The sequence below is a fragment of the Neomonachus schauinslandi genome, chromosome 7 (assembly GCF_002201575.2).
Source record: "Neomonachus schauinslandi chromosome 7, ASM220157v2, whole genome shotgun sequence".
Classification (NCBI taxonomy): domain Eukaryota; kingdom Metazoa; phylum Chordata; class Mammalia; order Carnivora; family Phocidae; genus Neomonachus; species Neomonachus schauinslandi.
Window position 1 is genome coordinate 85,251,569 of NC_058409.1, and position 26,330 is coordinate 85,277,898.

Genomic DNA, 26,330 nt, shown 5'->3' on the forward strand with positions numbered 1-26,330 from the left:
GCTTCTCCCCCTACTCGTGCTCTCTCTCTCTGTATCTCTGTGTCTTGAATGAATAAATAAAATCTTTAAAAAAAAAAAAATTGTTTAAAAGTCACCTATGACCGCCTAATCACCAAATCTAATGGTCTTTCCTCTTGTTATCCTTGGTTTCCTAAGATCATTTGTGAAATATACTCTATAGGAATAAGATTATCTGATTTCTTTGTTCTTCTGCCTTGTATGTCCTGATTCTCTTACGTCTCTGAAAGTTTTTTAACATTTCCTGCACTTCTTCCCCCAAAACATAGCGGTTCCTACATTAGTTAGGATGCAAACTAGATTTAAAAGCAAAAAGAGGGAGGAAGGTGAAGATGGCGGCGGCTGGGGCGCAGGTCCTGGGAGTCCGATGGCTGCAAAGGGCAATCTGGACCGTGGTGCAGTTGGGTGCACGGACAGCAACGCACATTACGAAGGACATGCTCCCGGGGCCCTATCCCAAAACCCTGGACGAACGGGCCGCCGCCGCCAAGAAATACAGTATGCAGGTAGAAGACTACCAACTGTACCCGGATGATGGCATGGGGTGTGGCAACTACCCGAAGCTCCCTGACCGCTCACAGCAGAAGAGGGATCCGTGGTAAAACTGGGACCACCCAGACCTGAGGTTGAACTGGGGTGAACCGATGCACTGGGACTTTGACATGTGTATCAGGAACTGTGGACACATCCCCCACGCCTGTTTCCTGGAATCTCAGGTGTAAGCCCCTCCTCGGCTTCGTGGCCTTCATGCTGTTCATGTTTTGGGTCGGGAAGACTTACCCCACCTACCAGCCTGTGGGGCCAAAGCAGTATCCTTATAATAATCTGTACCTGGAACGAGGCAGCAATCCCACCAAAGAGCCTGAGCCAGTGGTTCATTATGAGATCTGAGGTGGCTTCATCAGCTTTGTGCTCCTGAACTGACTCCCTCATTTCTAGAGATTTAACCTTAATGAAATCCCTAATAAAACTTAGTGCTGTGGTAAAATAAATAAATAAATAATAAAAGCAAAAAGAATGTATTGGCTTACATAATTGGCAAGTGCATAGATAGAATTGTCTTCAAGAATAGGCTTATGTCATTGGGGCTGAAGTTCCATTTTTCTGCTAATATCTCAATTTTGTCCTCCTGTTTGGGCTTTATGCTCAGACTGGCTACCCTCCTAGTAAAAAAAATGGCTATCAGCAATGTTCATCTGATAGCCTTCTTTATTTCCAAAGGGAGAGAGAAGGATTCTCTTCTAGCCTTTTCCCAAAAGTCCTAACCCCTATTCTGATTGAACAAATGGAGAAGGTCATGCTGCCAAGTCTGTCACAATATCTTTGTCAAAAGGGGTGAAATTATTCTAATTGGCCTAACTGGTGGATGAACCTCATCTAAAATGACAAGAGGTAACCAGTGTACTTAAAGGTCTCTGTGCTTTTCACTGTGTTCTCTTGGTGGTTGTATCCTATTTTTAATGATATAAATCATCATTTTTGTGTGGATGTTTCTCCATTCTGTAACTTGACTTCCCACCTACATTGCTTGCTGTATATCTCTTATCTTAGATGTACTATCATAAGCTTACCTCATACCAAACAGAATCAAATCGAATTTGATTTTAATCCACCTACCCTCACCTATTGTGTTTACATGTGCATGTGTGTATATGTGTTTCCCTTCCTTCTAATTTCTCTTTTGTAAACACCTTTCTCCCAGCCACCCACTCTAACCCTGCAGTCGTCTTGGTTCTCCCACTTTCAGCAGCTGTCAAATCTTGAATATATCTTCTGTTAGTTTGGCCTCGGATTACATGATATCGACCAAGAGTAAACAGTATTTCACGTAAAAAGAAGTCCAGAGTTGGAGGATTACTGGTCAGTCAGTGTAGTGTTATATCAAGGATCTAGGTGCTTTTCTTCTTTATCCTTAGTGTGCTGATCTTTGTGCTCAGGCTCATCCCCTTATTGTTGCACATTACTCTTTCTGCTCCAGACATCACATTCTCACACAGCCACCAAAGATAGGAAGAAGTTTGCCCTCCAATCTCTTGATTAGGCAAATAAACCTTTCACAGAACCCCTATGTCAGATGTCATCCTGGCATGTTCATGTCCTACTTGCCAGGGGGAATGGAAAAACCATTATCTGGCATTTCAGTCTAGGAGGAAGTTAGGTGAATGACTGAAGGGAAGGTGACCAACAATATCAGTGACATGTCTCTATAGTATTTTATGGAAAAGTAAGTTTAAGTAAATAAGAATTTCCCAATAGTAGGAGCAAACTTACAGCACTGCTTACCCCAAGAGTTGATATACACTATACATAGGATTTTGGCCAAACATTGAGATAGTCATAAATGACTGATTAAAATTGGATTATGTAAAATTAAGACATTTGAGTGATGTATCCCTGTTCTCCTAAGGTTGATGTTTTTCTTTTCTTTTTTTAAATTTAAATTCAATTAACATATAGTGTATTATTAGTTTCAGAGGTAGAGTTCAGTGATTCATCAGTCTTATATAACACCCAGCGCTTCATTACATCATGTGCCCTCCTTAATGTCCATCACCCAGTTACCCCTAAGGTTGATGTTAAGTACATACATTTATGTGTACCTGGTGGAACCGCTGAGGCAAATGGGTACATATAAAACTATTAGAAAATAGATTTGTTTTGCCCCTTGGGGGTGGAGGCATTTGGAAAATATATAGGGACATTTTTGGTTGTCACAGTGTTTGTGAGGGCCTACTGACAATTAGTGGGTAGAAGTCACATATACTAAAAGTCCTGTGATGTCTCCCACAAAACAAGATTCATCTCTTCAAAAATGCCAGTAGTGGTCCTACACCTTGAAATAAGCAAATGCTTTGCTTTTCAAAAGAATTCATAGACATTCATTTGTATTCTTATATTGCAAGTGACAGAAAACAAAATTCAAACTGCTTAAACAATAAAGGGAATGATTAGATCTTGTAGCTAAACTTTATCTAAGGCTTTATCCAGCCTGAAATCATCAAGGACTTGGCTCAGTTTCTCTGTGATCTGTTCAGTTCTGTCATTCTCCTTGTTTTGGTTTCATTCTAAGGCCAGCTTATCTCATGGTAGCAAATTACTGTAGCACTTTAAGACTTAAAACCCTCATTTCACATGTAAACTGAAGAATACCTTGTTATTTGATTTTGCGAGTATTTGTTGAGTTATCATCACTACTAAAACTTTCCCTAAACACCTACCCCTAAAATGTGGATTACTTCCCCTGTTATGGTACAATTTTATAATCTATATTTGTATTTCTAGTATATGTCATATTCTGTAAGTATTATTTTTATATGTCTCAATGCATTACCTTGTCTTAATTATTTTTGTATTCTTAATGTCTAGAATACTCTGGCTAAGAGGTACACAGTAACCATTTATGGAAAGAATTAATGAATGGCATAGGAAGGATGTGAGAAGGGATAGAGAATTATAAGAAGGCTCCATCCCTTAGTTGTTATTGAACCCTGAATTATGTACATTGTACTCCTTCTACCACCAAAGCATGTATATAATGCTTTTGTGATTAATAGAGTATTATAAATTCATTTGAAAGCCTTACTGAATTCTAGTAGTGTTTTTTCATTATTTTCTCAACAAAACTAAAAGCAATTACCATCATTCATCCAATAAATATTCTTGGGGTCTGCTGTGTGCACATAATGTGGCAACAATAGTGAACAAAATCGAGCCTCTGCTCTGTCTGAGCATAAATGTTGGTTAAAGATGCTGTCAATAAACATCGTCCATGTGAACACACAGACACAGACACACACACACACGGTAGTTAATAGGCTTTGACATAAATAAAACAGTTTTAGTGGATAAAAGAGTAACAGGATGTTACTTTAGATAGGTTGGTGAGGGAAGGTCTTTTTGAGAAGCCCTTTGAGCTGAGAGACCTGAAGGAAGTGATGGGAGTTAGCTGTGGAGCTATCTGAGGTAAAATGTTCAGGTAGAGGGAGCGGCACCTTCTGAGATGGAGGTGTGTTTGGCATGTTGGAAGAACAACAGGGAGGCCGGTGTGGCAGAAGTAGAGTGAGTGAAGGGGAGTGTGGTAGGACAGTTGGTAGGACAGGCAGAGGCTAGATCAGGTAGAGCATTGAAGGTCATTTGAAGACTCGATTTTACTCTGAGTGAAATGGAAATCATTAAAGTGTTTTAAACATGGGAATATCCAGATTTGACTTGTTTTTTGTTTGTTTGTTTGTTTTTTGGAGGATTACTCCGACTTTTGTTGAAAATTGAAGGCAAGAATGGAAGCAGGAAAACCAGTTAGGAAAATCTTACAATAATCTAGGTTGGAAACGTGCTACTTGGAGAAGGTAGTAGTGCTAGGGGAGCAAAGAAGTGGTCAGATTTGTGATACACTTAGAAAGTAGAGAAGCACCTGAGTGGCTCAGTCAGTTAAGTGTCCAGCTCTTGATTTTGGCTCAGGTCATGATCTCAGGTTCATGAGATCAAGCCCCATGTCGGGCTCCACACTCAGTCTGGAGTCAGCTTGAGATTCTCTCCCTCTGCCCCTCCCTTACTTGCACTCTCTTTCCCTCTCTCTCTCAAAATAATTAAATAAAATCCTTAAAGAAAAAAAAGTAGAGTAATTAGGATTTACTGATGAATTAGATGTGGAGTGTGAGGGAGAGAAGTAAAGGATGACTCCCAAGTTTTTCAACATGAGCAACTGGGTGAAAGATGGCATATTTTACTGAGATGGGGGCTGTGAGGTAGTGGGTAGGTGGAAAACAGATTTGGAGATGTAAATCAAGAGTTTTGTTTTGGATGTGGCTGTTTGAGATACCTGTCAGATATTCAAGTGGAGACGTTGAATAGGTATATCTATTAGGAGTTCAAGGGAGAGGTGGAGCTGGAGGTTTATGTTTGGAAGTTATCAGTGTATAGATGGTATTTAGGGCCATGGGACCAAATGAGGTCACCTGAGGAGTGAGAATCAGATTCATGAAACATTTTGATATTAAAAATGGTTTCTTACATTAAAGAGTGGGAGCCCACTGTGTTAGATAGTAATGGTTACAGCATTCAGAGTATGGAGAGGATAATGAGTAATTCTTGGAGAAAGAAGCAGGACTCAATCCAGGCTCAAAGAATAGAAAAGATAGAAAAGTGTTTTTCCTTCTCTCATTCCAAGCACAGTGCGTGGCATATAGTGAGCATTCTACAGGTGCTGGTGAATGAACAAAAAGCACTTAGGCTGGGGAACAGCTCGAGCTGAGATTTGGCAGCAGGGAAGGCTAGAATATTTTAAAAGAAAATCAGAGAACTAGAGGAAAAAAGTTTGTGCTGGCAAGTAGTGAAAAGTAGGATTGGGTTAGTCTATTAAAAGTTTTAAAATGTAAAATGATAGTTATGTTTAACCCTATGACCTAATAGTTTTCAGTTCTGTTTCTATTGTTTGCACGGTGCCTTTAGTTCCTTGTCTCTAACAGATGCTCAGTAAGTACTGAGTAAGTGAATGTAGAATTCGCAAAATGTAAGATTTATCTCTACTGTGTTCTTTCAAGTATACTGGAATGCAAACTGTGTTAAGTCATATAGGGTTGATCTTACATTTGCTTCAATTTATTATTATTTCTAATGATAAGCATTGAACGCATTTATACTTTATGATTGATAACAGATTACTTGAGACATACCTCACAACTGGTCAGAAAATACCAGGATATTGGCAAAACTGAGGTTGAAAATGGTTACTCAAGAAAGTGAGGAGCCATAACAAATCTTTTATTCAGAGACTAACAGTTATTTTGCTTTTACAGAAATGACTGCTTGAAGCCTGTTTATAGATCATTTTCTCTTTTCGCTGTTAGGAGCAAACTGGTTTAGAATTATGGCCAGAAAACTGGAGATGATATATCTTTATTTTTAAGGCTATAGGATTTAAAATACTAAATATAATTAGAAATTATTATAAATAATTAGCAAATTATAGACTTAAACAGTTTAACTGTTAGAAAATAGTTTACCTGAATAAAATCATACTGAGATAAAAACTGATTGAAATTTTAGTTACATTTTGAAGTAATTAAAATAAGATACATTAGGTTTGTGATTATTTTCTTCAGTTCTTATATACCCCATTATTAAAGCTTTATATGATCATTACAGGAAATTCAGGAAATAAAAGTACAGATAATATCCATAAGCTCATCACATAAAGAAAACCAGTATAGCTTTATAGCCCTCTGTCCCTCCTCATTTTGTCTTTTTTCTGTGCCTAAGACATATCCCCCATTAGTCATACTGTTTGTGTGTATATATTTCCAATTTAAAAAAATTAGGGTATGTACATTTCTTAGACTCTTTTGTAAATCTTATTTTTATTGACTGTATAATAATCCCATTGTAAGAATTACTTTTCTTAACTGTTCCCTGTAGTTTAGTTGTTTTCCATTTTATTTTCATGTGTGCAATGAACATCTTAGCACATAATGGATTTCTTTTTCTCTTTATCTTGGCCTTTTTCCTTAAGATGGGTTCGTAGATAATAGAGTTACTGGATGATAGGCTGCAAACATCTTTAAGGTTAATAATGCATGTTGCCAGATTGTACAATGTCTTATAGGCCCAATAAATGTTAGTTGGTTTGAAATTAATCATAATGGGGGAAAAATTAGGACCTACAGAGTTGCTGAGCTTTACTGATAGTCTTAATCAGCCTTTTGTTCATCTCCAAGTATTTCTTTTTTTTTCTACAACACATATTCTAGATTGTACATAAAACATAAAATGAAGAACTTAATACGTTATTATAAACACACATGAATTTATTACCCAGGTCAAGAAATAGAACACTGCATCATCCCAGGGCTGCTCTCCCTGTCTTGTTCCTGATCTCAGAGAGAAAGCTTTTAACATTTCACTCCCAAGTACATTTGCTGAAGGTTTGTTGTTTTGTTTTGTTTTTGTTAAAACTTTTATCACATTAAAGAAGTTCCCTGCTCAAAATCAGTCTACAGAAATCTGTTGCGTTTCTGTACACCAATAATGAAGCCACAGAAAGAGAAATTAAGAAAACCATCCCATTTACAATTGCACCAAAAAATAGTAAGATACCTAGGAATAAACCTAACCAAAGAGGTGAAAGACCTGTACTCTGAAAACTATAAAACACTGATGAAATAAATTGAAGACAAAGAAATGGAAGAACATTCCATGCTTAAGGATTGGAAGAACAAATATTGTTAAAATGTCTTTACTACCCAAAGCAATCTACACATTTAAAGCAATCCCTATCCAAATACCAACAGCATTTTTCACAGAACTAGAACAAACAATCCTAAAATTTGTGTGGAACCACAAAAGACTTGAATAGCCAAAGCAGTCTTGAAAAACAAAAGCAAAGCTGGAGGCATCACAATTCCAGACATCAAATTATATTACAAAGCTATAGTAATCAAAATAGTATGATATTGGCACAAAAATAGAAATATAGATTTATGGAACAGAGTAGAAAATCTAGAAGTAAGCCCACAGTTATGTAGTCAATTAATCTTCGACAAAGCAGGAAAAGCTATGCAGTGGGAAAAAGACAGTCTCTTCAACAAATGGTGTTGGGAAAATTGGACAGCAACGTGCAAAAGAATGAGACTGGACCACTTTCTTATACCATACACAAAACTAAATTCAAAATGGATTAATATGAGACCTGAAACCATAAAAATCCTAGACGATAGCACAGGCAGTAATTTCTCTGACATTGGCTACAGCAACTTTTTTTAGATAGGTCCCCTTGCCTCAAAAGCAAAAGTAAACTATTGGGACTACGTCTACACAGCAAAGGAAACAATCAACAAAGGTAAAAGCCAACCTACTGAATGGGAGAAGATATTTGCAAATGACATGTCCGATAGAGGATTAGTATCTCAAATATATAAATAACTTACATAACTTAACACCCAAAAACCAAATAATACAATGGAAAAAATGGGCAGAAGACATAAACAGACATTTCTCCAAGGAAGACATACAGATGAGCAACAGACACTTGAAAAGATGCTCATCATCACTTACCATCAGGGAAATGCAAATCAAAACCACAGTGAAATATCACTTCACATCTGTCAGAATGGCTAAACTCAGGAACACAAGAAACAACAGGTGTTGGTGAGGATGTGGAGAAAAAGGAACCCTTGTGCACTGTTGGTGGGAATGCAAACTGGTGCAGTCACTGGAAAACAGTATGGAATTTCCTCACAAAGTTAAAAATAGAACTACCCTACAATCCAGCAATCACACTACTGGGTATTTGCCCAGAGAATACAAAAACACTAATTCAAAGGGATACATGCACCCCTGTGTTTATTGCAGTATTATTTGCAATAGCCAAGATATGGAAGTAGCCCAAGTGTCCATCGATTGATGAATGGTTAAAGAAGTGGTACATATATACGATGAAATATTATTCAGCCATTAAAAGGAATGAAATCTTGCCATTTCCAATGACATGGATGGAGCTAGAGAGTATAATGCTAAGCAAAATAAGTCTGAGAAAGACAAGTACCATATGATTTCACTCATAGGTGGAATTTAAGAAACAAAACAAATGAGCAAAAGGAAAAAAACCCCAAAAAACAGATTCTTAACTGTAGAGAACAAACTGATGATTACCAGAGGGGAGGTGGGTAGGGGGAATGGGTGAAATAAATGATGGGGATTAAAGAGTGCACGTGTCATAATGAGCACCAGGTGATTAAAATAAAAACTTAAAAAAAAAGTTCCCTGCTATATCTCATTTACTAACAATTGTGTGTTTTGTTCTGTTTGAATTTAATGCTTTCTTTTTTTGCAACTTTTCATTGCCATATGAATTTTCTCTTCGTGTGTTAATATATTGAATTTTATTTAACTGTTTAACCTAATCTGATTCTTGGGATACACGTAATTTGGTTTTACTGTATTATCTTTTTAAATTATTCCTGGGTTCAGTTTATTAATATTTTGCCTGAGAGTTTGTTTTGTATCCGTGTTCATAAATGAGATGGCCTATATTGTTCTTGTCAAGATTTGAAATCAATGTTATGCTAGCCTCATAGGGTGAACTGACCCTTATTTTCTGTTTTGGAAAAGTTTGTGTATGACTAGAATTTTATTCCTCAAATTTTTTGCTACAATCTGGCAGAGAAGCCATCTGTGCTAGGAATTTTTTTTGTGGAAAGGTTCTTAAATAATTGGATTTCTCCTTTCTAAGCCCGTTCAGTTTTTCTGTCTCTTAATTATTTTGGTAATTTTTCCCCTAAGAGGTTGTCTTTTTTCATCCAGACTTTTTAATTTACCTTCACAAAATTATATATTATTGGCTTCAGGGAAGAATTCCCTTCTTATGTCTGATATAGGCTATAAGAACCTTCTCTTTTTCCTTCATCAGTCTCACCAGAGATTTAGTAGTCTTTCAAAAGAACTAAATTTTGAATCTTCCTGATCTTTTTTATTGCATGTTTGTGTTCTAGGGCACTGAATTCTGCTTTATTTCCTTTCTTCTATTTTGGGGGGAGGGTAATTTCTTACAGTTCCTTTGTTAATTTCTTGTAGTTCACTACTTTTCAGCATTTCTTCCTTTTTTTTTTTTTAAGATTCTATTTCTTTTTGAGAGAGAGAGAATGACAGAGAGCATGAGAGGGGTGAGGGTCAGAGGGAGAAGCAGACTCCCTGCTAAGCAGGGAGCCCGATGCGGGACTCGATCCTGGGACTCCAGGATCATGACCTGAGCCGAAGGCAGTTGCTTAACCAACTGAGACACCCAGGTGCCCCAGCATTTCCTTTTAATTACATGCATTTAAGGCTAAGCATTTCCTTCTCAACACTGTTTTAGCTAGCCATATTACTCAAATTATGATATGTGTATTTTTATAATTCACTTAAAATGTTTTCTAATTTTTATTGATAGAAAACTTTGACTTTTGGATTAGTTGGAAGTATTATATTTCTTAATTACTAAACACATGGAGATATTCTAGTTATTTTTTAATTTGTTTTTGATTTCTAACAACTGTGCAAGATAATTAGAGAATACACTCTGTTTCAACGGTCTGTGATTTCACACCTTTAAAACTTGAGATCTGCATTTTGACCCAGAATATTGTCTTTTTTTTCCTCCGCAGTTGAGTGCAGTGTTCAGATGTTTTCATTAGGTCATGTTTGTTAATCTTATTTCAAATCTTTAGCATCATTAGTGATTTTTTTTTTTTTGCTTGTATCAATTATAAAGAAGGGTATGTTAAAATATCCCATTACGATTGTGGATTTGATTATTTCATCCTGTAGTTCTCTCAGTTTTTGTTTTATGTATTTGAGGCTGTGCTAGTAGATGCACGGAAATGCATAGTAGTTATATCTTCTTAGTGACTTACTATTATGAAGTGTTCCTCTTTTATTTGGATAGCATTTTTGTTTTGGGGGGGGTTTTTTGCTTTAAAGTTTAGTTTGGGGCGCCTGGGTGGCTCAGTTGGTTAAGCGACTGCCTTCGGCTCAGGTCATGATCCTGGAGTCCCAGGATCGAGTCCCGCATTGGGCTCCTTGCTCGGCAGGGAGTCTGCTTCTCCCTCTGACCCTCCCCCCTCTTATGTGCTCTCTCTCTCTCATTCTCTCTCTCTCAAATAAATAAATAAAATCTTTAAAAAAAAAAAAAGTTTAGTTTGTCCGAGATTGCTATAACAACACCAGCTTTCTCTTCATTATTGCTTGCGTGGTATATCTTTATCTATTCTTTTACCTCCAGCCTTTTTGCATTCTTATGTTTTTGGTGTGTCTCTTGTGTGACATGGTTGGATTTAACTCTCCCATCTTACTGTGTACTTTACATTTGCCCTATTCCCTTTTCTCCACTTTTTTGTCATTTAGACAAATTGACTATTTTTTCATTTCAGGATTTTTTTTCTCTTACTGTTTGGAAGTTACCACCTCTTTTTTTCCTCTTTTACTAGTTACTAGAATTTTTATTTGGTTCTTTTTCATATCTACCATGTCACTTTGTATAGTTTTCAGTTCCATGCAAAAATAGTTAAGCTTGACTTTATCCCCTTAAATGTAGTATTTTCCCTTTGTGTCTTATAATTCCAACATGTCAACTCTCTGTGGGTCTGATTCTGTTGTCTGTTGCAGAAATAATTTGATGTATAAGATGAAGTTAATTTTTCTCTAGAGAATATTTTCATTTGCCATTGCCAAGAGCCTTGGAATGTGAGACCATCTTAATCCGATTTCAAATCTTTAACTTTTCTGGGCCACCTTCTGGTTCCTTCTTACTTATCTTAAGATGCATCGCTGTGGAGTCCAAGCCCAAAGCCAATGGTGTTTTTATTACAGCCTTTACCATTGGTGGGTCCCAGATTCTGACCTTTGTTCCCCAGTCCTGAAAGTCAGGCAACAAATCAGAGTTCAGACTCTTAAATACTTCTTTGTTGACAAACCCAAAAAGCAGAGCTTACCTTTCTGGGTTTCGACTTTTGGTGCATTTGAGCTGGTTATTCATTCCTCACTATTTTGGTAGTTATTTGATGCTTTTAAGAAGGTAACTTTCATATTTTATCTAGCTTTTTAAATTGACTTCAAAAGGATAGCTGTTTGGGGGCGCCCGGGTGGTTCAGTCAGTTAAGTGTCTGCCTTCGGCTCACATCATGATCCCAGGGTCCTGGCATCGAGCCCCACATCCGGCTCCCTGCTCAGCAGGAGAGTCTGCTTCTCCCTCTCCCTCCCTCCCCGCTTGTGCGCTCTCTCTCGCTCTCTCTCACTCTGTCTCTCAAATAAATAAATAAAATCTTTAAAAAAAAAAAAGATAGCTGTTTGAATTGCATAGTCTCTATTTCTACAATCAGAAGTCCAAATATTTCTTTGACTAACTTGTTCAAGGAGGACTTGACACTTCTACAGTAGGCATTTCTTTGTATTCAGGCCCTTTTATGTTACAAATGAGATATCTGGAAAAGGTAAACATTAAAGTATGGTTGCCTTTTAATACTTTAGCATTGTTTATCGCATTATTCCATTACTTTGCAAAACCCCAAGGGAAGGAGGCAGAAGATCTTTTCTTTGACTGGGGAAGTCAGAAATAAGTGTAATGAGGGTAGTACATTGTGATAGGAATTGTCCTTTCTGTGAGCAAAGAGGTAAAATGTGAACATTTTTTGAAGAGATGTGTGAAGAGGGAAGGAGAATGCACTGAGCTGAGGAAGGACTGCAAACATTTGTCCCTTAGTATTTTTGTTGGAAGTGGGGTTCATTTCCAGTAATTGTGACAGCTTTCTTTAATGCCATATGGATGTCGTGATTTCTATTTTTATTTTCCTAAATATTTTTTGGTATATCTCAGGGACCGAATGTGATTTTTGAACCTTCGAACCCACATCTTTTTAAAGTATTATATGTATAATTTGCATTTGATTTCAGAAATTGAATTGATTAAATAGGTTAAACACACAGGTTAGAAATCTTACTAGGCAAACTAAACTGTAGTAGTCTACATAAATTGACATTCTGTGGTTGGAGGAGTGTTGAAAACTTTGTATAACACCAATATATTTTTATTTTAAAGACGTTTAACCTGATACTAATCACAGCTGTTCCCATGAAATGCCGTTTCACTTTGTGATTACATTGATGCATCAACAAAATACAAAAGCAGTTCTCTTTTAAGGAAACCTAGAATTCTCATATTTGTTTACTTGATTGTTTTTTCTCTCTGCTAAAAGAAAATACTAAGTTTCTTGTTAATTACAGTTCCCTTCACTTCCCTACTATGTCAGATTTAAACAGCTTCCTTGTTTTAGATTTGCTCACTTCCCTTCAGTGAACCAAAGAATGAAGTGACAGAATTTTAGAACTAGAAGAGACTCTAGACAGCGAGTTTTTCATGTGCCCTCTGTTCCTGCCCCTCTCCCATTTTAAACATGTTAAGACAGAGGCCCAAGGAAGTCTGAGTGACTTGATTTCCCTAAAGTTATACTGACCTAATATCCACATCTCTTGCTCTTCATAGTTTCTTGAGGTTCTTTTCAGCCATATGATACTATAGCTATACCAGACACAGCTAAGATGATGATTTATCAGCAACTATTAAGAACTGATAAAATATTAATGCATCTTGAATATCTATATACTTATTACAAATTCAATTAATTTTATACTTTCTAAATTTAATTTGTGGAGTCTAATGTTTAATTCCTTAATTTGCTAGCTATGACTAAATTCAGATATGAATTAGTCTCAACATTCAGTCTCAGCATTTCTTAATGTCTGTGCTATTCCTAAATTGGACTTTCATATGTATTTTCTGAAGATTTTTATTTCAATAATATAAAAAAGCAGCTCTTATGTTAGAATAAGTACCTCTAGACAATGATGAATGATACCATTCTACCGTAATAACATTTAGCATATTCAGTCAATGTGCTTATTAACTTGTTTCCAAAATCTTGCAGTGCCTCTGTACCACCGTAACACACAATTTCCCTATCATATTTTATGTTCATTAGAGCTGGATTTTAGTTTAATTAGTTAATTAGGCCTATGACATTCTACTCTTCTTATTCTAGTCTTTCATTTCTTGTCTTATTTTTCTTTGTTATGGTTTCATTTCAGAGACGCTGATATCTTTTCTATTATTTCAATAGCATTTATAGCTTCTTAATTCTAACACAAGAGTTCTCCGTCTGTTTTCTCTAACATCAGTTTACACATTAGCATCACTGAAAGATGATACTAGCTATCAGTTAAGAAAATAAACTTGGGAAAAAATGTCACACTGGACAAAACCTACAAACATATTTTAATTATTGTGCTCATTTGGTTGAATACTCACTCATATCTCATATATTCTAATGAATTACAGAGTGGCCTAACTTGAAACAAGTTACGAATTTTTGCAGAAAGTTAATGCTTACTCAGAAAAACTGAGAAAAATCAGTTCTTTTATACCAATGTGATGTATTATGCCAGCTTTAAAATCCAGTTATTGCTTCACTTCCATAGAGAATTTATATGCTGTCTTTTGGAAGTACGTATTGGTAGGATTTCCCCCCCACAACTTGATATTTTATGATGAGTTACCACATGCTATGATTTTATATTAGTTTGTATTGTACTAATGAGATTTTTGATTTAGTGTAGAATTAGGTCTTTGACAAAAGTTTTGTAGCTCAATTCAGATAACCACCTGCTAATTAAATGTTATTAGCGCTGTGAAGACCGGACTTAAACCATGACAGTTTTCTTGCCAAAATGTTAAATGTAAGGAACTGAAAAGAGTAATTGAATGGGGGAAAAAAAGAGAGTTCTCATTTTCTGTGACCAGTGTTTTGTATACTGCTTTATATGCCCCCCAAAAAGCAGGTTATTGTGTGGGCGGGGGGCTAATTCTGTTCCTAATGTATCTCACTGAGTTGCAAATTAAAATATTTCCTTTGTCTTTTATTGGTTGTTAATGAAGTTGCTTGAAGGCCCTCTGTAAACCTAGTAGTGGAGGCTTCCGGTTTTATTACTTGTGTTACCTATGTTCATCATTTAATTTAATTAGGGTGTTTTACATGATTTTTACCTAATACCTATATCCTCATTATATTTGTCCATTTTTTATTGACATTAAGGACCAACCAGTGGTATAGGAAGACATTTCTCTGTTAAAGATAAATATATTTGGATTTCTAAATCAGAAATAATTGACTTTGGTTTAGTGGAGAATGAAACCTGGAGTCAAATATTTGGCACTGTCTTTAGCTAGATCAGGACAAATCACTTAACCTTCTTGTGATTTAACTTATGTGTCTACAAAATGAGGGCATATTATGTTTTCACTATGTTTTTATTCCAAATATTTTTCTGAAGTGGTATAAGGAGCAACCATCTCAGGTGACTTTTCTAAAGCTGATCTGCATGTGAAATTTAAAAAATCATGCTGTTTTTATGTTGTCAAAGCCAGATTGTTTCTTCTCATATCGTTTTGGTTGTTTGCAGATTTGTAAAAACCTAACTTGCTTCTTAGCCTCAAACTTAGATGTAGGCACTATTAAGATACCAAGATAATGTCTTACTTAGAAGTAATGAGCATGGTTTTGAATAAGTACTAAAGTTGTTCCCGGTGTCTCTCATTTTAGACAAAAAATATAGCTTCCTCAGGAAAAGAGACTTTATCATCTTTGAGCAGTATTATCTTTGAGCAAATATTACATGCATATAGCACACATTTCAAAAAGTATAAGAAAGTATGTATGAAATGAAAATAAATCTAGTCCTGTCCTTCAGCCACCTGCATCCTCTCTGCAGAGGCAAACACCGTTACCATTTTTTGTTTAGTCTTTCAAGCTGTAGTCCACAGAAACCCAAAATTTCACAAATACTATCTGTGGATGTTCTTTAAGAAGGCAAATACATATGCTAATACGGTAGAGTGATTTGTGTTTTCATCAAAAATTAGCATCCTGGAACATAATACACTTAAGAATTTTAAATCATAATGATAATTCTTATTTGACCTCCAGAAGAATTTTTTTACTTTAAAAGGTATGAAGCAGATACTGCAAGGGGATAAACAACTTGCTATTTAAATCTGATTATCTGATACTAAAGTGTGAAAATCCTGCTTGTTTAGAGTTTAACAAAAGTGGCCCCATGATTAAAAGTTAATTTGGGAAAATCTGACTAGAGTAGGTCATTTGCTAACCACACAAAAAGGTGGTTGTTAGGAATTTCCACTGTGGATTACAATAAGGTGAGGGAATCTGTATATTCTGCTTATTCCCTGTCTACATGAGCAACATTTGTTGACTTTACTGGGGCTAGAGGATCTGCTTCCAAGGTCACTCACTCATTAGGCTGACAAGTTGGTGCTGCTTTGGGCTCCAGATTGGCCTTTCCATAGGGTTACCTGAGTATCCTTATAACACTGGTGGCTGGCTTCAGAGTGAGCAATCCACGAGATCAAGGTGGAAGCTACAATGTCTTTGTGACCTAGCCTCAGAAGTCACTTCTACAGTATCTTAATGATCTATAGGTCGGATCTATTAAGCATGGTACAGTAGCATCCGAAGGCTTGAAGACGAGCATTTTAAAGATTATTGGGGATAATTTTGGAATGTGATGGAAGTACCTCCGAACCATAGCACCTCACCTCCATTTAAATAAGGATTGGATCAGCACTCTTTTATTTTATGTTTGTGGTAATCTCAAGGTGAATTTATGCAAGAGAGCCTAAGGCTTTCAGGATGCCGTACCCCTCTCTATTATTTATGTGCTGCTCAGGAAAATGCATGTTTGATTGCCAAGCTTTTTGCAGTGATTTAATTTTTATTATGTTTGATGTTTGATGAGAAGAAAAATCACGTAAACTGGGACTATCTAAAGACACTAACACAATCTTCCTCTTAGAAATTGTAGGATGTATCCTTTGGCTTTAACACATTGCTGAAATCTTTGCTACATCGTCTATAGATGTTATTACTTTAATCTAGCCTTTGAATCCAGGTGTCATCTGGAAATTGGAGTGGATATAGGGCATCTTTCACTCACAAAATAATGAATTCTGATTATAATCTGCAGAAATTTAAGGTTTTGGCATTTTTATGCCACTGGAATGGTATGGAAGAGTAAGGCTGCCATGTAAGATAAAACAAAAAAAATTGCCCATGTGTAATGTTAGAGGAGTGAGAGTTTGAAGATTTAAGTGGAGTGAGAGAGTTTGAAGATTTAAGTGTGGCAGGGATTTTGTTTAAATGTCTCAGATGGATGCCTGAGTGGCTCAGTTGGTTAAGCATCTGCCTTCAGCTCAGGTCATGATCCCAGGGTCCTGGGATCAAGCCCCGGATTGGGCTCCCTGCTCAGTGGGGAATCTGCTTCTCCCTCTTCTCTGCCCCTCCCCACTGCTTGTGAGTGTGCGTGTGTGTGCGCGCTCTCACTCGCTCTCGCTCACTCTCGCTTGCTCTCTCATAAATAAATAAAATCTTTTAAAAAATAAATGTCTCAGACATCCAAATGACATATGAAATAGTTGGATATTCAGAGAGGATTAGGATGGAGATATAAATTTGAGGTTTAGCATCATATGGATGTTGGTTAAAACCTTGGGACTAGGTGAGAAAACAACAAAGAGAAAAAGTAGTCCTAAAATACTTGCTGAGGCACTCCATCTTTTAGAAGACTAGTGAAAAGCAGAATCATTAAAGGAAATGGAGAGGGAAAACAGGAGAATGGCATACAGGCCAAGAGAAGACGTTATTTAAGGTAGAAGAGAGAGATCATGTTTGTCTCATGTTACTAAGAGACTGTTGTACTAACAGTGGAATTTGGCTACACGTGGTCATTGGTGACCTTGGCAGTTGAGCTTCAGGAAATTGTTTAAGATTAGGGAGGGTTAAAGAATGAATTAGAGGTGAGAAAATAGAGAGGAAATGAAGGTCACTAGATCAAGAAGTTTTGCTGTGAGTAGAACAGAGAGGGGTCATATCTAGTGTATGTGTGGTGGGCTAAGGTCAAGAGAGGGGTTTGTAAAGATGAGTGATACTAGAGCGTGTGTGTGTTCATGAGAATGATCAAGTAGAAGAGGAGAAATTGGTTATGCAGGAGAGAGAGGGGCTACTCAAAGGCGACTTCTTGGAAACATAAGAGTAGTTGGAATCCATTGCCCAAGTGAGGGTATTGGTCTTTCATAGGAACAGGAGTGCTTTATCCATTTTAATAGGAGGGAAACAGTGTAGGCTTGGTAGGGAAGTAGGAGAGAATTTCTCTCTAATGGAGTGAAGTAGGTCTTCAACTGAAAGTGGCCTGGGTAGGAAAATAGGTGTGTTGTAGGTTTAAGGAGAGAAGAAAGGTATGAAGATGTTAACTCAGAGACTGGGAAAGCTGGCTTTCTAGGAAACCCAGTAATCCTGCCAGGCAGTGTTGAATATCTTAGCATGTTTATAGTTGTAAATTTAGTGTGATCCGAGCCAGCTCCATTATCCCACCACCAGCACTACTCCCCCGCCCCACCACCCCCACTCCAGCCCTGCCTAAGGGGATGTGAGGGGGAAAAAATCTCCCCTTGAGAAAGTAGCAAAGAAAGTGGAGTCATTGGATTTAAACTAAGATAAATAGGTGAAGATGTGCCTTGAAAAGCTTGAAGTTACAGGGGAGTTATTTGATTAATTTATTGGTATATTTTTAATACAGTAGTGTTAAAATGTACTGTTCAATTATGTGAGTTACATAAATTTCTGTGCTGTTTTCTTGAATATGTTAAACACTATATCAAACCTGTTGTGATGAAATTAAGATATTCTTTTGTGGGGGGGGAATATTAGGAGAAGAATATCTAGTATTCAAAAATCTAAACCTCCAGTATGGACCCACAGGATAGTGTTGACTGTTACAGTTATGTCCCAGCTCTGCCCATAGACCACTTAATCCATAGGTCGTGTTAACTCCCGTAACTACCATGGGTAACACTGAATACCACTATTTCTATAGGAAAATGCATTCAGCATTTCAGTTTGGCATGCCAGCAACATCCTTACATTTTGTTGCCCTGGAGAAAGTTTCTCTCCTTCACTTACCATTCTCACCCCTTCCCCAAGTCTTTGCAAGGCATTTAAAGTGGGACTTTTTTTTTTTAATTTTGTTTTATTATGTTATGTTAATCACCATACATTACATCATTAGTTTTTTTGGTTTTTTGTTTTAAAGATTTTATTTATTTATTTGACAGAGACACAGCGAGAGAGGGAACACAAGCAGGGGGAGTGGGAGAGGGAGGGAGAATCAGGCTTCCCACAGAGTGGGGAGCTCGACGTGGGGCTCGATCCCAGGACTCTGGGATCATGACCTGAGCCGAAGGCAGACGCTTAACGACTGAGCCACCCAGGCGCCCCATATCATTAGTTTTTGATGTAGTGTTCCATGAGTCATTGTTTGTGTGTAACACCCAGTGCTCCATTCAATACGTGCCCTCTTTAATACCCATCACCAGGCTTAGTGGCTGCCTATCCTATCCCTAATCATAAGCAAGCTCAAAATGTTTTTAGAGCTTTATGGTGTCTTATTATCATAAATATGGAGAAATAAATAAAAAATGAGCAGGCTGGGGCTCTGGGTGGCTCAATTGGTTAAGTGTCTGCCTTCAACTCAGGTCTGCTCAGCAGGGAGTCTGCTTCCTCCTTTGCCCCTCATCCCGCTCATGCTCTCTCTCACTCTCAAATAAATAAAATCTTTTTTTAAAAATGAGCAGACTATCCTACACTTGTTATTTTTTCACTTGTCCTTTTTAAGGAATATTCATTTCTTTCACTCAACACACATTTAATTTCTGCTAGATACCTGGGACAATGCTTGTATAGTTAAGAAAATGAAGACAGAGATCCTTGTTCAGAAGCTCATGGTCTAATGGGGAAAATAGATCTAATTTAAGTTGATAATTGATTTAAGTTCTACAGGAGCCTAGGGGGAAGATCATCTGACTACTCAGAATAAAGATAGCTTCACAGAAGTGGATCTTGACATATGAGAGGTAGTTCACTCATATTCCACAAACATTCTAGTAACTACTTTGGACCAGGCTACTGGCTATTGAGAACACAATGTTGAAATACAAAATGAGAGTCTTGTCTTGAAGGAGTTTAATGAGAAAGATCAGTAAATAAATAATCCCAAGTGTACGGTAAATGAAATAGCTGGTAAACTGAGGACCCTCTGAAAGCATATTGGGGAAGAGGGGATCTGACTCTGACAAGAGAAGTTAGAGAAGGCTTTTGGGAGGTGCCATCTACACTGAGTCCTAAAAATCGGTTAGCATTAGGTAGGTAAAAAAGTGGGGGTGAGAACCTTCCAGGAGATAAAATAGTATGAGTTGGGGGTAAGTGTATAGGGGTCCATTTGGTTGGAGTATAGCTAGAGTAGTTGGGTGGCTTGGAGAGGTATGAAGGGCTCAGATCATAAAGGACCTTACACATGTGTTGCTAATGAGCTTGAACTTTTATTTTGTCACCAGTTGAACGCTATGAAAGGTGGAAAATACTAATCTTGAAAGGTCTTTGTAGAAGCTAACAATTAGGAATTTTTTTGTTGTTTTAAATATAGCTTAGTGCTTTGTTTGTTCATGTAGAAGTAGTACAGATCACTTAAAAATTTAAGCAGTAAAGAGGGTGCTAGCTAGGCTGGTTCAGGCGGTAGAGCATGCGAGTCTTGATCTCAGGGTTGTGAGTTCAAGCCCCACGTTAAGTGTAGAGCTTACTTAAAAAAATTTTAAGCGGTAAAAATGAAAGCACCACTCAATTCGACTCCCCAGAGGAAACCACTGTTAAGTTTCTTGAGTAGTTTTTAAAACATTTCAAGTAGCATAGTGTAAAGTAGTACTAGACAAAAAAAAAAAACTATTTCAAAGAAGTGTCCAGGGACTGTGGGAAGAGGGTGAGAATCAACTGTCTAAGCTTCCAGCAAATAATATTTTATATAGACTGTTTGCATAAAATAAATGGTTGATAAATCCTGCCAAAATGTCTTATCACTCCGTAGGAGACTTTTTTTGTAAAGACTTTTGTGTTCCCTGTTGTAAAAGAATGAATATCAGAAAGATCTCTTTTCTCTGAAAGTCTCCAGTGTTTTATTGAGCAGATCTAACTGTTTGAATTAAATTGCAGACTTTCTTTGGGAAAAGATTAAGAAAATACCTTTTTCATATTGTATTAGGTACACACTGATTTGGGATCAAGATGCTTATTGATGAATGCTGGTGTCTACTGAGAAAGGTGGTAGAATGTGAAATGAAATTTGGTCCAGTTCTTAAGAAATCTTACTTTTTGCTTCCATAAAAGCTATGTGACACTTCAAATAATTCTACCCAATGTTGGCAGACTTGGTAAAGAAAGTTTAAAAAGACAAAATAAATGTGAAGTCCTAGTTTGTTTTTTTAAAGATTGTATTTATTTATATATATAGAGAGAGAGATAGAAAGAGAGAGAGCATGAGCGGGGGGTGGGGAGGAAGGGGAGAGGCAGATTACCCGACAAGCAGGGAGCCCGATGTGGGACTCGATCCCAGGACGCTGGGATCATGACCCGAGCCGAGGGCAGACGCTCAACTGACTGTGCCACGCAGGCGCCCCTGAAGTCCTAGTTTTAAAAAACATTATATTGAAGTAGGGAATTAGGTTTATTCATTTGCCTTGGTTTTCCTTTCTCTCTTCCCTCTTAAAACATAATATTAAGTATTTATTTTGAGTTCTTTTGTTAGGTGATTCATTATCCTGAATGTTAAAATGAATCTATATGTTAGGTACTTTTGGGGATAGTTCAGGTGACCAGAGGTTTCTGACTTGACTGACACAGTCCAATAATTCTTGGTAGATTTTTTTTTTCATTATACTTAATAATAATATGTTTGGATTATTTAGCCTATAATAGCAAATATTTACGCTCAGGTATCCAGAAGTGAAATGATTGTATAGTCTGTACTTTGCCTTACATGTTTAAAATTCAGCGTAAAGCAAGAGGAAGGGAATATTTTCAAAAAGAAAGCAAATTATTTAGAACTAGGCAATACCAAATGCAATTGGCATATAGGGTGTTGAAAAAGTAATTATTTCCTCATCCAAGGTAAGGATTTGGGGATATTAGTATGAGAATAAAAATCTTGACTCAAGGATTTGGTTTAAGGTTGTAATAAATAAAGTAAGTGCCGTTATTTGGCTGTAATTTATTCTTTTATGTACACCAAGTTTTGTTTTTAACATAAATAAAAATTGGGTTTTTCCTTATTAATTCTAATATAGTTCAAGGGCCAATGTGTATGTTACAAATTTATAAATGATCCATCAAGTAATCTAGGTATTTTATGATAATTTAACATAATTTTTAATTATGTTTTCCTTGGAGAAAGTCTGTTTTATTTATTTTAAAGATTTTATTTTTTTTAAAGATTTTTATTTATTCATTTGAAAGAAAGCAAGAGATCACAGGAGAGGGAGAGGGAGAATCAGCCTCACCATTGAGTGGAGAGCCGAATGTGGTGCTCTATCCCAGGATCCTGAGATCATGACCTGAGCCAAAGGCAGATGCTTAACTGACTGAGCCACCCAGGTGCCCCAAGGTTTGTTTGTTTTTTTTTTAAGATTTTATTTATTTATTTGAGTGAGAGAGAGAAAGTGTGAGCAGGGAGAGGGGCAAAGGGAGAGAATCTCAAGCAGACTCCCCACTGAGCACAAAGCCTGCTGCAGGGCTAAATCTCACAACCTTGAGATCATGACCTGAGCTGAAATCAAGAGTCTGATGCCTTTTTTTTTTTAAAGAGTTTAGAGCATTTTTTTTTTTTTAAGATTTTATTTATTTATTTGACAAAAAGAGAGAGAGAGAGAAGAGCAGGGGGAGAGGGAGAAACAGGCTCTCCACAGAGCAGAGAGCCCGTTGCGGGACTCGATCCCAGGACCCTGAGATCATGACCTGAGCTGAAGGCAGACGCTTAACCGACTGAGCCACCTAGGCGCCCCAAGAGTCTGATGCTTAACCAATTAAGCCACCCAGCCGCCCCTGAAGATTTTATTTTTAAGTAATCTCTGCATCCACGTGGGGCTTGAGCTCATGACACTGAGATCAAGATTCGCATGCTTTACTGACTGAGACTGCCAGGCACCACATGAGAAAGATTATTTTAAAAAAACTCCTTCTGTATGCTTCTTTTTCTTGAATTCACAGTGATAACTATAAACATTTGGTGCTGTTTTGGTAACTGAAGTCCCTGAGCTGTTAGTGTTAAAATGTTACCTTTATGAATAGGGTTTATAAGTTTGTATTTTAAGTTGTATTTTGGGGAGCAATCTTACAGTTGTTTTTGGTAAAGATCCAAGTTAACATCATTAAACAAGGCATACTATTTTTTTTAAAAAAGGGAAAGCATAAAGTCTTGTTTTAAACAATTAGTTTTAAAAAATTGATCAGAATTTTTTTCCCCAAGAGGATAGTTTGAAACACTGGATGCCCTAAACCTGGAACTTGACCTGATTAGGTCATGTTAAGAATTTAGAAAACGGGGTGTCTGGGTATCTCAGTCGGTTGAGCATCCGACTCTTGGTTTCAGCTCAGGTCGCAATCTCAGGGTATGGGATCCAGCCCCATGTTGGGCTCTACATTGTGGGAAGTCTGCTTGGTATTCTCTCTCTCCCTCTCCATCTGGCCTTCCTCCTTCCCCCAGCCCCACACATGCTGTCTCTCTCTCTCTAAAATAATAGATAAATAAATCTTAAAAAAAAAAAAAAAAGAATTTAGAAAACAAAATATCCCTCACTTATATGCAAATATTTGAATATTGTATTAGTTGGATAAAATGGTTGCCAAAGATGACTTTGTGGTTTTTTTGTTGTTTTGTTAACAACATAAAATTAATAAATAAGTGTTGTCAAAATTGCTAAAATAACAACAAATAAAGCAAAATTAAATTTCTTATAGAGTATAAAATTTAGTGTTTTTCCCTGCCATTATATTTTCCAATTGAACAAGTCTTTGGTCATTAAATTTAACTATAAATTAGTAGTAATATACATATAATTTCTGATTCTTTATTGTCTTAAGAACTAGAAACTAGTCTTCTTAATTTTTGTGGCTTTTGCCTCTAATTGTGTATCCTAATTTATTTGAAACACCTATATTTTTAATTGCCCATAAGGTGAAGTCTAAATTTTTTAACCTAACAGACAAAATCAAAATCTTTGTCCTGAAAAATTCCTAAACACCTTTCAAGGCTGGTTCTGTTGCTCTTTTCTGTCTGAAATCTTTCTTGATCAACTAGCCAGAAATCATCTAATCTCTCATCCTTTGATACACGTTGCCTTGTATTGAAACTTTTGTTGTAAATGTTTTAGGCCCCCTACTTGATTCTAAATTGATGTCTCACTCATCTTTATATCATCTACATTCATACATTCAACAGTATGTATTGAATGTGTACCGTGCACCAAGTACTATTCTAGATGTGAAGGGAACAGCAGTGCACAAGAATCGAGAATCCTGTCCTCATGGAATTTATATTCCAGTTTGGCAAGCAATGAAGGAGACAGAAAAATAAACACATAGATACATGGATAGAGCCTTTCAGATCTTAAATGATTTGAGGACAAAACAGCATGCTGTGGTAGAAAGTTTAAGGTCAGTACCAATGTTGATAAGGTAATCATGGAAGGTCTCTTTGAAGATGTGGCATTTATGTCAAGATCTGAATAAGATGGAGCAGTCATTTGAAGATGTGGGAGCAGAGTTCTTGAGGCTGAAGGAAAGGCAGTACAAAAGCATAAGACAGAGCAACGAGAAGGTGAGGAGGGGAGAAGAGTGGGAATGGAAGCAGGAGCTAGGTTATATATACAATTTTATAAACCAAGGTAAGGCATTTGAAATTTATTTGAATTTCATTGGGAAGTCATTAACTGCTTTGAAGCTTTTGCGGACTCATTTGATTACATTGGGCCTACCCAGGATCATCTTTTAAGTTTTTAATTTTTTTAAAAAGTAATCTCTACACCCAAGATGGGGCTCAAACTCACTACCCCAAAATCAAGAGTCGTGTATTGTACTGACTGAGCCAGCCAGGCATCCATCCCTGTATGTCTGGTTTTATGCCAATACCATGCTGTTCTTTTTTTTTTTTTTTTAAGATTTTATTTATTTATTTGAGAGAGAGAATGAGATAGAGAGAGCATGAGAGAGGGGAGGGTCAGAGGGAGAAGCAGACTCCCCGCTGAGCAGGGAGCCCGATGCGGGACTCGATCCCGGGACTCCAGGATCATGACCTGAGCCAAAGGCAGTCGCCTAACCAACTGAGCCACCCAGGTGCCCCCATACTGTTCTGATTACTATAGGTTTGTAATGTAGTTTGAAATCAGGAAGTGTGGTGCCTCCAGCTTTGTTCTTTCTCAAGATCACTCTGGCTATTCAGGGCCTTTTGTGGTTTCATACAAAATATATTAGGATTTTTTGTTCCATTTCTGTGTAAAATGCTGTTGGAATTTTGATGGGGATTGCATTAAATCTGTAGATTGCTTTGGGTAGTATAGACATTTTAACAGTATTCTTCCAGTCTATAATCATGGAATGTCTTTGTATTTATTTGTGTTTTCTCTAATTGCTTTCATCAGGGTCTTATAGTTTTCAGTGTACAGATCTTTCATCTGTTTAGTTAAATTTATTCTGAAGTATTTTATGCTTTTTTATGCAGTTGTATATCTGACATAATTTTAATCCTCTTTAAGTGTACCACAAGTATGATTAACCAAGTTGTTATCAATCGTTGAGGTTGTTTCTAACATTTCAAGAGTGTAAACAATACTGAGTGTCTTTGAATATAACTCTTTTTGTGTATGTATCTAATTATATATAGGATAATTTTTCACTGGATTTACTTCAATATAAGCATTGTAAACATTTTAAGGACCTTTGAAACTACTGCCTATTTTCATGTATCCTCACTGATCCACAACATTATTTTAATTTAAATTTCATCTAATAGGAACTTTTTTCTCCTGTAAGCAGATGTCTCAGGCTATATAGCGCTCTAAATTAAAAGGCATTTCAAAAAAGGCCTCCCTCCCATCGTGCAGTAGGAACTTTGGCAGCGAAAGCTAAAGTAGAGCTTACTACTTCTCAATCCTGGTAGCACATACTAATGCCTGGGCCTCATTTTTAGAGATTCTGACTTAATGGTGTTTTAAATTCTTCAAGCTCCTAAAGTGATTCTACTGTGCAGCCACCTAACCTTAGAAACTTAGTCCCAAGGCTGCATCACGTTTTTTCCATCTACAGGACCCAGGGTCTTTTATTTAAAGTATTCTGTTTCTACTGTAGAAAGTTGTATTTTGCAATGGTATTCATTATTCAGCATTTGCTCTACTTTTATCCCATGAAAATGTCTGCATTGATGCCCTTTGGAGATTAATTTTAAATCATTCCTTATACTAATATTTAGTGAATACCTGTGATGCACAAAATACTGTGGTACATACCATGAGATGTACAAGAAAATCAAGTGTGACTCTTCCCTCAAGATTGTTATGGTCAGGAATGGGAAAGGAGATGTGCACACAAAGGTGCAAAATGTGTGTGTGCCACAAAAGAGATAGTATCTATGGAGCAAAGAGGAGGGTGAATTGATTCTAGATGGGATGGTAGATTACTTCGTGGAAATGTATATTTAAGCTGAGCCTTGATTTGGACCAGTAGAACAATTAGTAATCCTTTACTTTAAAAAAAGTATTTTATAGTTTATAAAATTTGTTCAGAATTACACATTTGATCGTTAAACAGCACTGTATAATAAGCCAAACAGTTATTCTCATTTTA

The 26,330-nt window shown here is 36.8% G+C and overlaps 1 protein-coding gene and 1 pseudogene across 3 annotated transcripts in view; both read left to right on the forward strand.

The window, feature by feature from the left end:
- The window catches only part of APC (APC regulator of WNT signaling pathway), a 132,009-nt gene that overhangs the window by 3,202 nt on the left and 102,477 nt on the right, over nucleotides 1-26,330 (forward strand). The gene's annotated exons all lie outside the window — the stretch shown is intronic.
- Nucleotides 351-1,004, forward strand: LOC110590617 (annotated as a pseudogene).